Source organism: Xyrauchen texanus, chromosome 22 (assembly GCF_025860055.1).
Source record: "Xyrauchen texanus isolate HMW12.3.18 chromosome 22, RBS_HiC_50CHRs, whole genome shotgun sequence".
Classification (NCBI taxonomy): Eukaryota; Metazoa; Chordata; class Actinopteri; order Cypriniformes; family Catostomidae; genus Xyrauchen; species Xyrauchen texanus.
The window spans coordinates 39438470-39456491 of record NC_068297.1 but is presented as its reverse complement, the minus strand read 5'-3'; the positions used below and the strand labels follow the sequence as shown (position 1 = coordinate 39456491).

At 39.2% G+C, this 18022-nt stretch overlaps 1 pseudogene; it reads right to left on the bottom strand.

The window, feature by feature from the left end:
* The window catches only part of LOC127662707 (EARP-interacting protein homolog), a 66771-nt pseudogene extending 49550 nt beyond the window's left edge, over positions 1-17221 (bottom strand).
* Between the last annotated feature and the right edge of the window lie 801 nt (positions 17222-18022).

Below are 18022 nucleotides of genomic sequence, written 5' to 3'. Positions count from 1 at the left end.
TTTATCATGCATAGTTTTGTTCATAATTTTCAAGTATATGGGCATGTATCAAGTGGCATTAGTTTTGTTGTTGATGTCAACTACAAAAGAAGTACCAAATTATTAATCATTAGGCCGGCCGCTGAAACATTTTCAATGGGAAAGATATGGCAGGTTTTTTCACTGCTGTCCGTGACTCCGAACAGACCTGCGAACCACCAGTTGAAAAACACTAGAATTAACTTCCCAAAATATACTCTTCAAAACGCTCTCCATAAGAGACTGTGCTTCTTGTTTTTTTGCCAGTTTCTTTGTTCTATCTTGCACCCTTATGATTAACTTAACATTACATAGTGAAACTGCTATTACTGTTGGGTCCATGTAACTGTGGCATGTGTTGTTTTCTTCCTTGTTTGTAAATTGTTTTGGATAAAAATGGCTCCTAAATGAATAAATATATTTAATATTTAAATTTAAATGTTTAAAACAATCTGCACTATGTTTAAAATATAAAACTAACCAGAAAGAGATATATATTTGATGCTAGGGTAAATTTGAAATGTTTTAAGTTTGATCTGAAGGGAGAAAGGCTAGGTGAAAAAGATGAGGTTAGTCAGAAGGAAGCAGGGAGCTCATGTGTAGCAAATGTCCACAATGTAAGAGGCATGTGAGCATCGACTGGCCACCAAACAGCAGCAAGATTACTCCATCATTACTGAAAGTATTGACTGACCTATATACAGTAACACAGTTTGCTTTCGGTTCTTCTCTAGCTCCAATTGATCTAGCAGCGGTGGCTCTGATAACCCATCACACAGCCATTAGACTGTCGCACGCTGCCATCACTACACACTCAGCATGTCCCGCGAACAAATTCTCAAAAAATGCTATATCGGCCCCAAAGTGCTTAATAGCGATTGATTATAAGGCAGCCACCAGCTTTCAAAATGAAGCAATGCTTTTCTGAAAGTCATGTCTGTGAGGCACAAGACAACGTAAAACCCAATAATTGACAATAAAGATTGTCTTTCTGTACATTTTGATTTGATGTTTTTTCTATTCTCTTCAGGGGAGCTAAAATTGAAAGATTTTTTAAAAACTTTACTGCAGTAAAACTGTAAACTTTTAAATGAAGACAGAAAGGCAGGAATGATGCTCCCCCTGCAGTCTGTATGGGTCCCAATGCCCATTGTATAGTGACTGGGATGCTACACTGTAAAAAGTACACAGTCTTTCAGATAAAACGTTAAAACGAGGTTCTGACTCTCTGTGCTCATTAAAAATACCGGGACATTTCCTGAGAAGGCTATAGGGGTTCTAATCAAATTTTCCCATTAGCCTCTATCCATCATGGCTTCCTAATAATCGCCTATATCAATTTAGTACATCACTTCTCTCCTCTGATAGCTGGTGTGTGGTGGGCATTCTGGCGCACTATATATATATATATATCCCAGGAGAATCCTTCACATTAGTTGTGGTTTAGGAGATTTCTCAGCTAGTGCACTACTACTATTACAACTCACACATTGCTGATATTCCTACATTTCCCATTGAATGCATTCCAAAATGCCGCCAATCTACTTATGCCTAACCACTGAAACGTCTGTTATGTCACTCTGCTTGGATTTCTACAATGACTGCAAGCAACTGCAAGAACTAAACTCAAGACACTTTCTGGCAGTGCAGCCAATGGCCTGCCCCCGATTACAAATTACTTTTCAAGCTGCCTCCCTGATGTTGCAGATGGTTTTCCCCATGCTCCAGTGATGTGAAGAGGAATTGCCCTGCAAAACACCTACATCCAATGCACTCTGCAAACTCTTCACCAGTCCCTTTTTCTGGCACTCACTGGCAAGATCTTCATACTTGATCACTTTTCTCTCTTAGGCTTCATCCATATAATCCTCCCATGGCACAGTCATTTCCAAAAGGAAGATGTTCTTGGTTCCCTCAAAGTCCAGGAAAATGTCTGGTCTAAAGTACCCTTGATTATGTGTTGTTTCGCTAAGTTCACTGAAAGCAGCCAGAAAAACCTAGGTCCTGTTCCTGACTGCTGAAACACTCTAACCAATGTAATCATCCGAGAGAAGGGGCATGCTCAGTTGCTGCCAAGGCTGATGGCTTCTGCAATGGACCTCAGTACCTGATCGTGGTGCCAGCGGTGCCGGCCTTCCTCCAAGGCTATTGGGAAACAGCTCAGAATGTGCTCCATTGGTACTCTCTTCCAACCTCCATCTCTCCTTTCCTTGTATTGTGCCAGTTGGGAAAATTCCTAAGCCAACTTTTCCATTGGTTACTGCGGCAAACTGAACCTATGCCTCTGCCCTCCATTACCTTCTGGGTTATCAGAGTCCTTCAACAGTATCACCTCTCTCCGAGACCCATTGAATTCCTCTTCAAGTGACTTCAGGGGCTGTCACAACTTGCAGTTAAGGCTCCTCTGCAGTCTCAACAAAATCCAGAAGTAGTTGCTCGCCTTTTACTTCAAGTTTGCAGGCATTAAGATGGGAAACTCCAGTTTCTGGGCACCAGAAACATCCACATTTTCCTCAACAGGATGCCATGCTGGTACTAGACCTTGTAATTTCCAGGCTGCCTCGACAGGTTGACTTCTCTCAACCAACCTCTTAGCTTCAGGCAGGTGTCCTTCACTGCTGTTGTGGCCAACATGCTGCTGTTGAACCATTTACCAAGGCTCCTTACTGGCTAATCAAAAAAAGTTGTAATTGGCATTTATTAGATAATGAAACAAAATCAGTCTATAACCTTCCCCATCTTTAAGACAAGAGACCTGGACTTGCTGATTTATAGTGCATTCTTTTCCCATCCATTTGTCAAATTTCTTTAACCCTTGTAGGAACCACCTACTTCCTAGTACTGTCTCAGTGGTAACTGTCAGGTCATTCATGAAGGCCCAGATTGGCGGTCGTCCCACCTAAGATGTATTTTGGGGACCAGAACACTCTAGTTCAGCAGGTTAGTCCAGTATAGTCATTGCCGTGGTGAAGATGATCACAGAGATGGTTCAGGCAGTGATTAATCTTACCTCCATTCTATGCCACTCAGATGTCACTGCCCCTTGAAAGACTCTCATGCTGAACTCGACAACCAACCTCTAATTAACAGTCAACATGTAATAATTACGATCAAAATAACTTTTCATAATTATTTCTATACCAGTTTAATGAGCACTGTTACCTATAAGTAAGACTGTGGCAGGGCAGAGGGCGGGGCTGGGTGGTGATTCTACACACCCGATCCCTTATAAGGCTAATCAAGCCTCTGAGAGGGATAAAGGCAGACTGCAGAAGATGGTGCGGGAGAGAGATCGTTTACGGGCATGTTTTGTCTTTTGTTTAAGTTTATCATTAAAATATTATTTATATTGCCAAGCCAGTTCTCGCCTCCTCCTTTCCATTGAACTGCAAACATACACATGACGGACATGCCGTAAACGATCTCTCTCTCCCGCACCATCTTCCGCAGTCGGCCTTTATCCCTCTCGGAGGCTTGATTAGCCTGATAAGTGACCAGGTGTGTAGAATCAACACCCGGCCCGGCCCTCCACCCTGCCACAAAGACATTTGTAGGATGCCTTCAAAATTTCTAAATGTTCATTTGAGCAGTCCAACTTGTAAACTTTTGGCTCAACCAATGATGCGAGTATGTGATGGGACTATTTTTTTAGTCAGAACAATGGAAGGTTGGGCGGGGCACTTGGCAAACCTGTTTGTAAATATTATTCTGGCAACAGTTGCTTAGATAATATGCATATTCTCTTTTAAGTTGCTTTAATAGAAAGTGTCTACCAAGGACATAAATGTGAAGCTAAACTGGTCTTCCAACACACAAACACAGGTGCACATTCACATATCTCCCACCCCTGAGAATCTCATAGCTCTTGGAGTTATAAGTGGGCAGACACTGGTACTATCAATTTCCACACCAGGACTCACTGACCTCTGCCAAGAGAACACACACACAGAGACAGAGAAAATGTACAGGCACAGACAAGACACACACACACACACACTTTGTCTTTGAATTATGTACGCATTCACAAACACACATGCTCAAATGTTCAGAGAGCAGAATAAAATAATTGAAACAGTAGAAATCAGAAATAGCATCAGTTTCCCACTGAGTGCTTATTTTAAGGAGACACCATCAGTGGATGGGGCTTCACTGTCATTCACTGAACATTCATCTCTTACACCTGCTTCTTCTTTTCTCTCAAGAACAGCAATTACTTTCTAGAAGCACTTTCTCCTCTTCAGCAGAAGACACTCTCAAACACACAAACCTCCCATGTTTGTCACGGTTTAGAGATGCCACTGCTAAAATAAAATTCTATATCACTTAAAAAAAGCTACAAGTGAGTTATGCAGAGTTTACGGTGATTGAGGCATAATAATCAATCATAAGGGTATTGTACATTCAGTCATACATTAAGATGGTCTAGAGTATGTCATAATACAAACACTGGAAGTTTGTCTAATGAATCAGGCATCTGCTCTGACGGTCCCAGTGCAGTGTCCTTCATCTTCTGTCACATAGATGAATGATGGGAGGAAACAAGGTATTTAAGAGAAAACTATTCCATATAGCCTGTTTCTCAGAATAAAAGTACAGGACTAAATAACAGAACAATACCATGATAATGAAATGCTGATAATTGTATTATTGCTTTGAAAAAGTGGTAACTGTTTCCAACACCCAATATACCTGTAGGCCATTATGATATGAAAATCTTTATTTCAATAAAACTTGAATTTGACTCTTTACATAAAGTGATCATATGACTTCAAAAGACTTGGAATATACTGCAGGAGATATATACAATTTAATGTACTTTAATTATACTTTCTTGGTAAAGTTTGTTTTTTGTTTTTTTACTATTTGGAGCTTGACATTGTGAATAACCTTCTATTTCCTGTGCCTGAAATACAGCAACTCAGACATTCTGCAAAATTTCTACTTTTGTGTTCCACAGAGGAGAGAAAGTCATATGGGTTTGGAACAAACGGAGGGTGAGTTAATGATGACAGACTTTCCATTTAAGGGTAAACATTTCCTTTAAGCTTCTGAGTTTTATCTACCAATAAAGGATGAAAAATGTACACATATATTATTTTTAGTTTAGACTTTGAAAAAGAAGAAGAGACATTCCATTAGCATGTGCAACTCCCTCATCTGATGGATGTGAGTATGAGGGCCTGGCATTTGGCAAAAGCTTCAAAACACAACCTTGTTTTCCTTTTATTCCCTGTTGTGAATTATGGTGCATGAAATAAAGGCAGTAGGTAAAAAACTAAAACGAAACAGACGGGTGTATGATACACTAAGCAAATAGATTTCTGTAACATCTACAGTAGAAAAGAACAATAGATTGAAAGGAGGTAGAGCCAAAATGCTGAGAGAGAGAGAGTCAAAGCAAGACAGAGAGAGAAATTAAATAAAAAGCAGAAGAGAAGAATAGCAGAGTGAGAGAGGAAGGTGGATGGGGAAGCTACAGGGTTAAATCGATAGTGCACGCCATACCAGGCCACGCTGCCATAGGCCGTGTTGTCAAGGTGACAGAGAAGCTCCAAGGTCTGCGTGTTGTTTGATGAATTGTCTGGGGACTCATTCTGCCTGATTCCCATTCTGGGGGCATCCTCCACACCGCCTCACATGTGAGCAACCGACTCTCAGACGCTGCCCCACAGAACACACCCAAGCACGGTTAGAATCTCACATAAACATGCACACACACACAACCACAATAGACACTATTGACACTAATAGACACCCATAAATATATGATTTATACTAAATATAATATAGTCATTGGTTCTTCAGCCAAATGAGCAGTGTAGGGTGTGCTGCTTCAGTCTCTATAAGGTTATGCTGCCCCAAGTGGCCACATCACTCATAACTCCTTTTTAGACACTCGTGTTAAAAGGTGCAATAGTGTGAATCTCTCAAGGAATGTCCAAGATATATTTCACACCAAAAATCTAAAGAAAAAATAAGAAATCATATTTTTCATAAAGACAATGAAGCCTATTTTTAGGACTATCAAGAATGTATCCATTGTGACATTTAAAAAAAAATAATCAAGACAACTGAGCGCATAATAACATAACACTAATTATGGTAATGTGAAATAAATAAATACTGCCATGATGTACACTTACATCTGTACATTACAGTAATGACAATTTAAACTTCTTTTGCATTTTAGTAATAAGATTTTCCTCACTATGGAAGTAAATTACTGACAAATGTCTTTAAAAAAGCATTTTGAATAGCACTAACACACAGCATTAACAGTTCTTGCATTCTTTTGGGAATAATTTTCATGCAGTTGTATATATAAGCTGTGAACATTTTCATCATTATTATTCAACAGGTATATACACTCACCTAAAGGACTATTAGGAACACCTGTTCAATTTGTCATTAATGCAATTATCTAATCAACCAATCACATGGCAGTTTCTTCAATGCATTTAGGGGTGTGGTCCTGGTCAAGACAATCTCCTGAACTCCAAACTGAATGTCAGAATGGGAAAGAAAGGTGATTTAAGCAATTTTGAGCGTGGCATGGTTGTTGGTGCCAGACGGGCCGGTCTGAGTATTTCACAATCTGCTCAGTTACTGGGATTTTCACGCACAACCATTTCTAGGGTTTACAAAGAATGGTGTGAAAAGGGAAAAACATCCAGTATGTGGCAGTCCTGTGGGCGAAAATGCCTTGTTGATGCTAGAGGTCAGAGGAGAATGGGCCGACTGATTCAAGCTGATAGAAGAGCAACTTTGCCTGAAATAACCACTCGTTACAACAGAGGTATGCAGCAAAGCATTTGTGAAGCCACAACACGCACAACCTTGAGACGGATGGGCTACAACAGCAGAAGACCCCACCGGGTACCACTCATCTCCACTACAAATAGGAAAAAGAGGCTACAATTTGCAAGAGCTCACCAAAATTGGACAGTTGAAGACTGGAAAAATGTTGCCTGGTCTGATGAGTCTCGATTTCTGTTGAGACATTCAGATGGTAGAGTCAGAATTTGGCGTAAACAGAATGAGAACATGGATCCATCATGCCTTGTTACCACTGTGCAGGCTGCTGGTGGTGGTGTAATGGTGTGGGGGATGTTTTCTTGGCACACTTTAGGCCCCTTAGTGCCAATTGGGCATCGTTTAAATGCCACGGCCTACCTGAGCATTGTTTCTGACCATGTCCATCCCTTTATGGCCACCATGTACCCATCCTCTGATGGCTACTTCCAGCAGGATAATGCACCATGTCACAAAGCTCGAATCATTTCAAATTGGTTTCTTGAACATGACAATGAGTTCACTGAACTAAAATGGCCCCCACAGTCACCAGATCTCAACCCAATAGAGCATATTTGGGATGTCGTGGAACGGGAGCTTCGTGCCCTGGATGTGCATCCCACAAATCTCCATCAACTGCAAGATGCTATCCTATCAATATGGGCCAACATTTCTAAAGAATGCTTTCAGCACCTTGTTGAATCAATGTCACGTAGAATTAAGGCAGTTCTGAAGGCGAAAGGGGGTCAAACACAGTATTAGTATGGTGTTCCTAATAATCCTTTAGGTGAGTGTATTTGGTCTATCACATTTTGCTGCACAAATTCACCTCTAAAATTTCAGTGGTTCAAATTCGGTTTGAAATTTAACCTTGTACATCCTGGCATTGCAGAAAAAAATGCAGATGCAAAATCTTCACTTACTGCTACTATGCTTCATCAATAGTTGGTCACCAATTGGGTGTTGATGAAGATCAAGAGCAACATGAGAGGTCCTCACCAAATAAACCTTTATCACAATCACATTCGCTTGTGTTGTATGTGAAAATCCCAGGAGATCATCAGTTACAGAAATACTCAAACCAGTCCATCTGGCACCAACAATCATGCCACGGTCCAAATCACTGACATAAAAAAATGTCCCCATTCTGATGGATGATATGAACATTAACTGAACTCCTGACTTGTATCTGCATGATTTTATGCACTGCACTGCTGCCACACAATTGGCTGATTAGATAATCACATGAATGATTGTTGGTGACAGATGGGCTGGTTTGAGTATTTCTGTAACTGCTGATCGCCTGGGATTTTCACACACAACAGTCTCTAGAATTTACTCAGAATGGTGCCAAAAAGAAAAAATAAACATCCAGTGAGTGGCAGTTCTGTGGATGGAAATGACATGTTGATGAGAGGTCAACAGAGAATGGCCAGACTGGTTTGAACTGACAAAGTCTACATGGCGGCAAAAAGGGGACCTACACAATATTAGGCAGGTAGTTTTAATGTTGTGGCTGATCGGTGTATGTTGTACGTTAAAATGGATGATGACACGCAGAGCAAAGTGGTGTGTCAAACTGAAGAAACTGTTTAAAATTACCTTATTGTTTATTGTCTAATTAGTTTAATTGATTTATTAAAACTGGCAATTGTCCAGTCAACACCTGCTTGCAACAAATGGTGAAGAATAGTAGCAGCTAATATAGATTGTGCATTGGCACTCTACTGCTTTCCCTCTAATGCCAGAATGTACAATGTTGAATTTCAACCAAATTTAAATCAGTAAAAGTTTAGTGGTGAATTTGCGCAGCGAAATATAATGGACCAAAGAGAATATTACCAATCAAATAATTTAAAAGCAATTATTTATTTTTATGAACTGAACTTTGGAAGGTAAATATTTATTATTGATTTTGTTAATGATGGAATTGTGTGCAAAAGGTTTTCAATAAAAATATTTTGTGTAAATATTCAACCAACATAATTGCATCCCCCAAAAATGCAAGAACTGTTGATGCAATGCATTTATATGTGCTTTGTCATTACTATACTTCTATACACAAAATATATATATTTTTTTATAACATTATAAATTCCAATCAGACTCTGTATTTAGAATCGGAAGCATCCATTTTCTAAACTAAAATAAATGTCAAGTCATCTTATATAATATATATACCAGGTTTAACTGACTATTAGCACCCTGATCTTATGGCACTTTTTCACTGCACCTTACGGTTTGACTCACCTCAACTCTACTTTACTTTACCTTTCTGAGCTTGCATTTCCACTGCAGTTTAGTGCCGCCTCAATGTGGGTGGGATTATAGTCTGATCATCATAGTTGTGCCTCTACTGCTGTGACATCATCTTAAACACGATACAAACTGACCAAAAGAATAACACGACTGCTAGCTGTTAGCTACTAGCTCATTGTGCTGCATAAAGCAGTTGTTGCATGGTGATTTTACACAAGTGTAACAGTTAAATTGGCCTGGTTGTTTTAGAAGCAAGCTTCCAGTAGCTGGTCAACTAAATAAAGTGAAGCTTTCAAGCAGAATATAGTGTTAATGTAACAAAATATACCATCCTCCATCCTCCAGTCCAGGGCACTCTCCCTCCCATTACTCGCTGGTTTAGATAGCGCCCATTTGGTCGAACTACTTCCACATTTCCTTGATGGTTCTGTAGTCACTTAAGTTTTTTTTTATCTTTTCACTACACTGTTGGTAGGTCCGGTGGTAGCCGTGTGCAGCCAACAGCTGATACACTTCCTGAGAGTTTTTATCGTTTCGCTCATTGCTAACGAGTGGACCGTCTGCACCTCGTTTATTGACCACGGTGTGGTTTTGCGCACAGCCATTTCTTTTATCACAATTCAAAAGTTGTATGAACAATATTATACTGTTATCGCTGTTGCTAACTTTAAAACTAGCGGGTTAATGTCGCGTGTCGGAAATCAATTGACGCTGGTAGTGACGATTATCCCTGCAATGATCTGCAGGATTTTGATGTCATATTTAGTATCGGCTTGGCTCGCTTGTAACCTCAACCGAGGTGGTACTAAAAAGGTACCAAGTACTATCCACAGTGGAAAACCCCAAAACAGCGAGCAGATTTGAGTTGAACCGTGCAGTGGAAAAGCCCCATTAGTTTGCTAATATATAGAATTATAATTATAGTACAGTAATGAAGACTTTAATGAGTAGATTTCATACTGCACACTTTCATTGTTTCTGTTAAGGCTGCTGTGATGCCTGCTGCTGGTTTAGTTAAATAGAAGCACATGGCAGCATCAGGTTAAGAGCTGTCCTCAGATCAGATAGCTCGGCGTTAAGAGCGGCAGAATGCGGAGCGGGTGGGGGGCTTTGGGGGGCAGACTGAGCACTGCTCGGCTACTCCATTAGCTTGAATGTCATGGTAATTACATTCCTCTTTTGAACTCTACTGTGACATCTTGCACATTGGCTTCGTCATAATGAAGATGGAAGGAGAAATGAATAAAAAAAAGTAATATTCCAGTTTTCACTCAGAAAAGAAACGCTCGCTACGATCCAAACTGTCATCATACGTCCGGAGGCCACGGACGTCAGTCATATAAACACAGGCTTTAATTAAAAATTTCATTTTCAATTGTTTCATCATGTTAGTGTAGTTTTTTATTTGCCTGGAGCCATGAGTACTAGAATGTGTCACATATTATATTAACAGCCACTTGTGTAACTTTGAGAGTGGACTCACTGCAAATATAACCAAATAGAGAGTATATAACTCTTATGGTGTTAGATGTAGCCTATATTGGAATTATATTGGGATTTGGTAATCAAGGGAACCCTAAAATAGCATAGTAATATGTGGGGCCTGCTGTCTTTTGCTGCTCGAGAGAACAGTGCTGCTCTCAGATATGACACATCCACCAAGGTCTGCAAATGACTATAGTGATGTATAACACTTAATATAAGGAACCTGAATTATTTTTTATTTATATTTTGGTGAATACACTCTCTAAATGGAGATGAATATTTGAAAAAGATCAACATAAACTGGATCTGTGGATTGAAGCTTACAAAAAGAAAAGAAAAGAAAAGAGAAAAAAAGGAATGTATTGATATTTACACTGTTTTCTCTTTATGGAGTGGTTCGATTCTGCCATCGTAAATACCACCTTTAGCAATGATTATGGCATGCATTCGTTGTGGCATTGTTTCGACAAATGTATGCAACATCACAACATTTATTTACTCCCAGAGTTGCATTAATTTTTGGCCGAGATCTTGTATTGATGACGGGAGAGTTGACCCACTGCGTAAAGTCTTCTCCACCACATCCCAAAGACTTTCAATGGGGTTAAGGTCAGGACTCTGTGGTGGCCAATTCATGTGTGAAAATGATTCCTCATGCTCCCTGAACTACTTGGCATTGTTGTCATGGAATATGCCCATGCTGTCAGGGAAGAACAAATTAATTGATGGATAACCTGGTCATTCAGTACTTCAGATAGTCAGCTGACTTCATTTTATTGTCGCATAACATTGCTAAGCCTAGACCTGACCAATTGAAGCAACCCCAGATCATAACCATTATTTAAATCCAAATATATACCATAAATATACATATATTAGGGCTGTTGATTTAACGCATTAATTCAGTGCAATTCATTTGACCAAAAATAATGTGTTAAAAAAAATTACGCAATTAATCGCAATGCCCCCGGACCATAATAAGGAAGATTCCTGAGAAATGCAAGCTTGTAGTACCACCTGTTTACTCCAGAGGGCAGTAAGTGAAATTTCAGCTCTATGAGCAATGCACAGTTTATACAGTGAAGAAAACACTTCAGTAGGCAGAACAACACAAACATGCGTTACATTCTTGCGTTCAAAACACTCGAAAGAGCGCAAATCCAAACTAAGAGTTCTCAAGATGTGTTCTAAGTATTAAACTATATTTAACTTGAAACAGTGACCTAAACATTTTATGTTTATGATGCAATGCACTAATTCACTTGTGAAATGGATTGCTGTGAACTGTGTGCCAATGATTGATTTATGATCAATAATATGGTAGTAAACAATACATTGTATTCTAATGCCGATTTTTGTATTGTCTTATCAATGATTAACTCTTCTAACCACAAGAATTTTAATTATCTGAATATTTTTTATTATATATATATATATATATATATATATATATATATATATATATATATATATATATATATATATATAAATATATATATAATTTTTAAATATTTAAAGATAACTATGCATAATTATATATTGATATAAATATGTATAATATTTATATATTGAATTATTGTTATATGAGGGGCTTTCTCAGCAAATATATGTACAGTATATGTGATTAATTAATCGGGACACCATGTAATTAATTTGATTAAAATGTTTTATTTATTGACAGCCCTAATATATATATATATATACAGTACTATGCAAAAGTTTCAAAAAAGCATTTGTCTTAGGATGGTTATTTATATCTTCAGCTTTAGTGTGTCAATAGGAAATATAAATGTTAGACTCCCAAACATTACTTTTGCAAACAGAAAAGATTACAATAGAAGAACAGGGAGCACTGCCACAGATGTCATGGCCCCCACAAAGCCATCACTGAAAATCGTGTCTGTCTGAGATTACATAAAGAGAAAGAAGCAATTGAGACAGCCTAAATAGATAGAAGAACTGTGATGAATTCTCCAAGGAGCTTGAACATCCTATCTGCCAACAACCAAAAAAACTGTGTCCAGGTGTACAGTACCTAGGAGAATTGGTGCTGTTTTCAGTGGTGATTTTAGGGGGTGGCCTGTGGTGGCCTGGGCCACCACTGAAATCTCATTAGCCACCCTGTGGACACCCCAGAACTGATTGGTAGTTCATCATTTTAAAGGGATTTAGATGGGCAAGGAGGAAGCGAGAACCGGCTTAACGATATAAATAATAGTTAACTTAAAATAATACACAAACACACACACATGATGGACAGCTGCCCGTAAACGATCTCTCCCTGTCGCACCACCATCTGCAGTCGGCCTTTATCCCTCTCGGAGGCTTAATTAGTCTGATAAGGGATCGGGTGTGTATAATCACGACCCGACCCCACCCTCCGCCCTGTCACATTCCTCCCTCGTTCTCTCAGGCCGGTTCCTCGCCAGTTCTCCGATACGCAGTAGCTTGGTCCTCGCCACTCCTCCACCCTCTAACGAACAACAGCCACTCCTCCCCGGGCAGATCGGAGGCAGTCCTCCAACCCCAGGTGGACGGAACACCCCGCCGCGTTCTCAGGGAACAGAAGAGGTCTCCCCCGCCCCAGGCAGGGGTTATCCCGCTCCAGGCTGTCGGAAGCGAGCACCTCCCCACTTGAGGTCGGTGGTCTCAGACCCCACCGCATTTCAGAGGCTGGTAGGGGCCTCCAGGCGGTCAGTTAGGAGCCCCTTCTCCCATCGCGGTCAACGGCCGTTCCTCCGCTTCTAGGCAGCCGGGCTCCACCGTCCCCCGGCAGACAGCCGTGGCTGCTCTGTTGGGGTGGATGGTAGTGGCGAGAACTCTACTACACCATATCCCTCCTCCTTCCCGGGTCTTTGGCACCATTGTAAAGGGATTTAGATGGGCAAGGAGGAGGCGAGAACCGGATTGACGATATAAATAATAGTTTTAATGATAAACTTAAACAAAAGACACACATACGCACACGCACGCAAGCATGCATGATGGTCAGCTGCCCATAAACGATCTCTCTGTCGCACCACCATCCGCAGTCGACCTTTATCCCTCTCGGAGGTTTAATTAACCTGATAAGGGACCGGGTGTGTATAATCAAGACCGGGCCCCGCTCTCCACCCTGTCAAAATCATGTTCATCAACACAAGAACGAAGAACCAAGAGAAACACCTGTCAATCAAAGATGACATCAGCCACACTGACCCAGGGTCAGTTTTATATTTCTTACCATTATAGTAGTGGTGGGACTGAAGCTGTGTGAGCTGATCTTTGATCAGTGGGGAGGGGCAGGCTGCGGGCGGCCAGGCAGGTGCCGCAGGTCATGGGCAGCAGGTGCCAGGTCTGGAGTATAACAGTCGGTCAGATACACAAAGCTGACACAAGCTAGCATCTACCTCTGACTTTCAAGGAGTTGACAACGTCGATTTGTGGTCAAAAAGAAAGCTGTTAATTGAGAGGTACGTTTATCTAATCTAACGTTTAATTGATCCCAAATTTCCATCTGAATGTGAAAACATTCATGTAGCATGTTAACAGTAGCTAGGTTAAAGAGAAAGCTAGACCCTACAGCACATTCAGCATGTTATCTTGATATTGTCATGAAATATGAAATGCCATGTTTTCTGATTTAATGACAGAGGCATGTAAATTGTTTTACAGATATATACGTTCAATAGCTAAAATTATATATATGGCTAATCTGTATGTGTGTGTGGGGGGGTGCTGTGACTGTACTTTAAGTCTTTACTTGAGTTATTTATTAGCTCTTTATGTGTATTATTGGTCAATCAGACCAATAAAATCTTCAAAGATTTTATACCTTATTTGACATTTTATATATGCAGAGGCAGGGCAAATTGCACTTAAATGCCACAAATGATTTGACTAACTATTTTATTTGGTAATATTCAAAGTAATTCAAGCTATCAGTAATTCGGGTTTCCAGATACACACCTATAAGCCCTCGTAGCCAATTTCACACACTGATTTTGTACCCAATTTAACAATATTTCTGCTGGACAGTGCAGTTATAGCTAATAAATGAATGAATAATTGATTGAATGATTGACTGAATAGCATTTCCCCCAGGATAAATGCTATGAAGTGAACCAAAGATATTCAAATCTTCAGAACCAGCCGCAGCTACTTCCTGCAGCAGTGGAAAAGCCCACTCACTGCCTGGATACGGCAGTGATCAGTCAGCACCCCCTACACAGCATGGTATGTCATGTTTAGATATTCCCTGTGACTTCTGGATGAACATATATGAATTTGCCATGTACTCTTACATTCATGTTGTCACTCAGGTACAATCATATGATCAAATATCGCTGCAGCAGAAGATTAGTTAAAAATGGTTTTAATATAAATCATCACACACACACACAAATATCATCCTAGCTCCACTGGCAATGCAGAGAGAGAGAGTGTACAAAGCATAAGACATCGAGAAAAGCCTCCAACCTCATGTCTCTTTGTATTCAGACACTGCAGCTTCAACTTCAGTTGACTGGCCACATTCACAACAGAAAGTTGTGGGAGATGAGTGTGATCCAGGAGTGTCTGGAGCAGCACCTGCCTCACCTCACAATAGTATGTCAAATTCAGTTGCTTCCTTTTCTGAGTTCCATAAATAGTTACTTGTATGGGTAATGAGGATGAGCCACCTTTGCTCAGTGTATGATATTCATTTGCTAATACAGAGCAAACTCATTGCATTGATACATTGCACCAGTTAGCCTCACAGTGATGGACTGATTTTGATTATTATTTGCAGTTGTTTCACAGTCCAGAGCAGCAGGTCCAACACAGCCTCATCTGAAAGTATTTCCTCAGACACTGCAAGGTAACAGGAAAAGGTGCTTCCTGAGTGACTGGTATAAACAGTGTCCATGGATTGAATATTCTCAAAGCCAAGACTCTGCCTACTGTTATGCATGTAGGCATTTCTCTCTGCCAAATACCCCAGCATCTGTGTTCACGTCACAGCAAGGCTTCAATCATTGGAAAAAAGGCAATGTGCAGAGATGCTGGGTTCAAAGCACATGATAAGTCAGAGGGTTATGTTAATGCTATGTTTGCATGGGGTGAGCACAAGAAGGCAGTACTCACTGACTACTCCATAAGTGATGCCATTAATGAGGCATACAGGAAGAAAATCCAAGAGAATCAAAAGTACATTAAAACAGTGGCTGAAGTACTTCTTTTAACTGCAACACAAAATATTGCCCAACGAGGTCACTGTGAGACAGAAGAGGCAGATAACAGGAGGACATTTTTAGAAATATTGGAGTTAATTGCAAAGCATGACCCAGTGATACAGAAAAAAATGACGTGAAGCCACAATGCAAAGTATACAAGCTCTGTAATACAGAATGAAATCCTGGAATGTTTGGCAAATATGGTCCGTGAAGAAATAATTGAGGAAGTGAAGCAAAGTGAAGTTTTCTCTGTGATTGCCGATGAGACTTAAGACCTGAAAAATAAGGAACAGCTCTCACTGGTACTTTGCTACTACTGCAATGGAGAAGTGCATGAACATTTTCTTGACTTTCAGCATGCAACAAGATTAGATGCAGAAGGACTTGAGGATAAAATAATCCATTGCTTCGAAAGATATGGACTTGAGTACAAATCCAATCATGTTGGAAAGGGTTACGATGGAGCATCTGTAATGAGTGGGAAACACTCTGGAGGGGCAGCCAGAATAAAGACTGATGCAAAACATGTATTTTATGTACATTGTAATGCACATTGCCTCATCTTGGTACTCGTTGATGCTGTAAAGGCAGTCCCAGAGGCCAATTGCTTTTTTTCTTCTTTACATCAGTAATTCTTTACATCAGAAATGTAAAATATATACTGACAATATTTTGTGATCAGTTGAATGCCACTTTGGTGAATTAAAGTACCAATTTCCTTCCAAAACAGCAACATGTGTACATTGTTCCAAACTTTTGGCCACCAGTGTGTGTGTATATATATATATATATATATATATATATATATATATATATATATATATATATATAAATTGCAAGTATTTTTTCACCATAGTAGTATCTGTTATACTATTTTTATATTGATGTAAATTAAAAATAATCATTCTACTGAAGCTTTCTTTACTCCGTTTTATTGTAACAGCAATTTAATTAAAATCACCATTGAAATAAGAGGATTTAAAAAAAAAAAACATTGGGATGTATTGTGTGTGTGTGTATATATATATATATATATATATATATATATATATATTTATATTTATTTATTATTTTTGGGGGTGAAATGTGACAACCATAATTTTTCTTTTATTATTTGCATACTTTATATCTCTGTGATTGAGTGATAATTTTAGCCATTTCAAAACACGCCTCTGATGCCCATAAATGTGGTCTATACAAACAGCTCACTAGGTTTTGAAACACATCCTATATGAATACACATAAAGAGAGGAAAATAAAGAGAGACTCTTGTTGTAGCACATGGTCAGCACTCCCTTGTCTGTAGAGCTGGGGCTGATGTGCCATATTTCACCAGCATCATGCAGCCGTATACTCTTATTAATCATATAATTCTCATCATTAAAGTCGATGACGTGAATCTGTGGAGGAGAAAAAGCACAGCACTGAGGAGAGACTCCTGATGGCACTTCAAAGACCTGTGACTCCCACATATTTACATAATTTGACAGTAAATGAAATCTCAAATGCTTTTTAACTTCAAAAACCCCTGACACTGATTTCCATAGCTTTTATTTTAAACTTTCAACTGAAGTTTTTTGAACTTCTGTTAGTTACAGAGCATCGTACATTTGAAAAAAGCTTATTATTGCACATAAGCGACACTTAGAAATGAATGAATGTCTTTGCTTAAGATAAAAAATTATCCAACCAAGTGCCATCGATTTTAAAGATAGCACAAGCACACTTTAAACAGAACATTTCTCAAAAATGAGATTGTTTGATTTCAAGTGATTAAACATTGTGTTCATGATTAAGACACAAGTATTGTGGTACTGTGTGGTTGTCAAACATTAGAACATGTCCATAGTCAATGTGATGAACTCCACCTGTGGTGTCCTAGCAGAGTAACCCGTGTGAATCTGAGGAGAACTGACTTTATACATTCAATAACAATTACCTTCAAATTACAAGTAACTGCAAAAACGTCTGTAAAAACTATTGTTTCTTTGTTGCAGTTTTGAGTTTAAATATCTAAGCAATCTTAATGCAAGATAAAAGACAAATTTGAGGTATTAAGATTTGAACAAAAACTTATTTAGATCATATAAAGATACAAAAAATATTTAAAAAATCTGTTTTTTTTATGGGTAAAACCTCAATTCCAAAACATTTGGGGCAGTAAAGGTGTGATTTGTAAATTGGATTTACCATCTGTTATACTGAAAGCACTACATCAACACATTATTTGATGTTTTACTTTGTGAATTGAATTGTTTTTTGGGAAAACATAC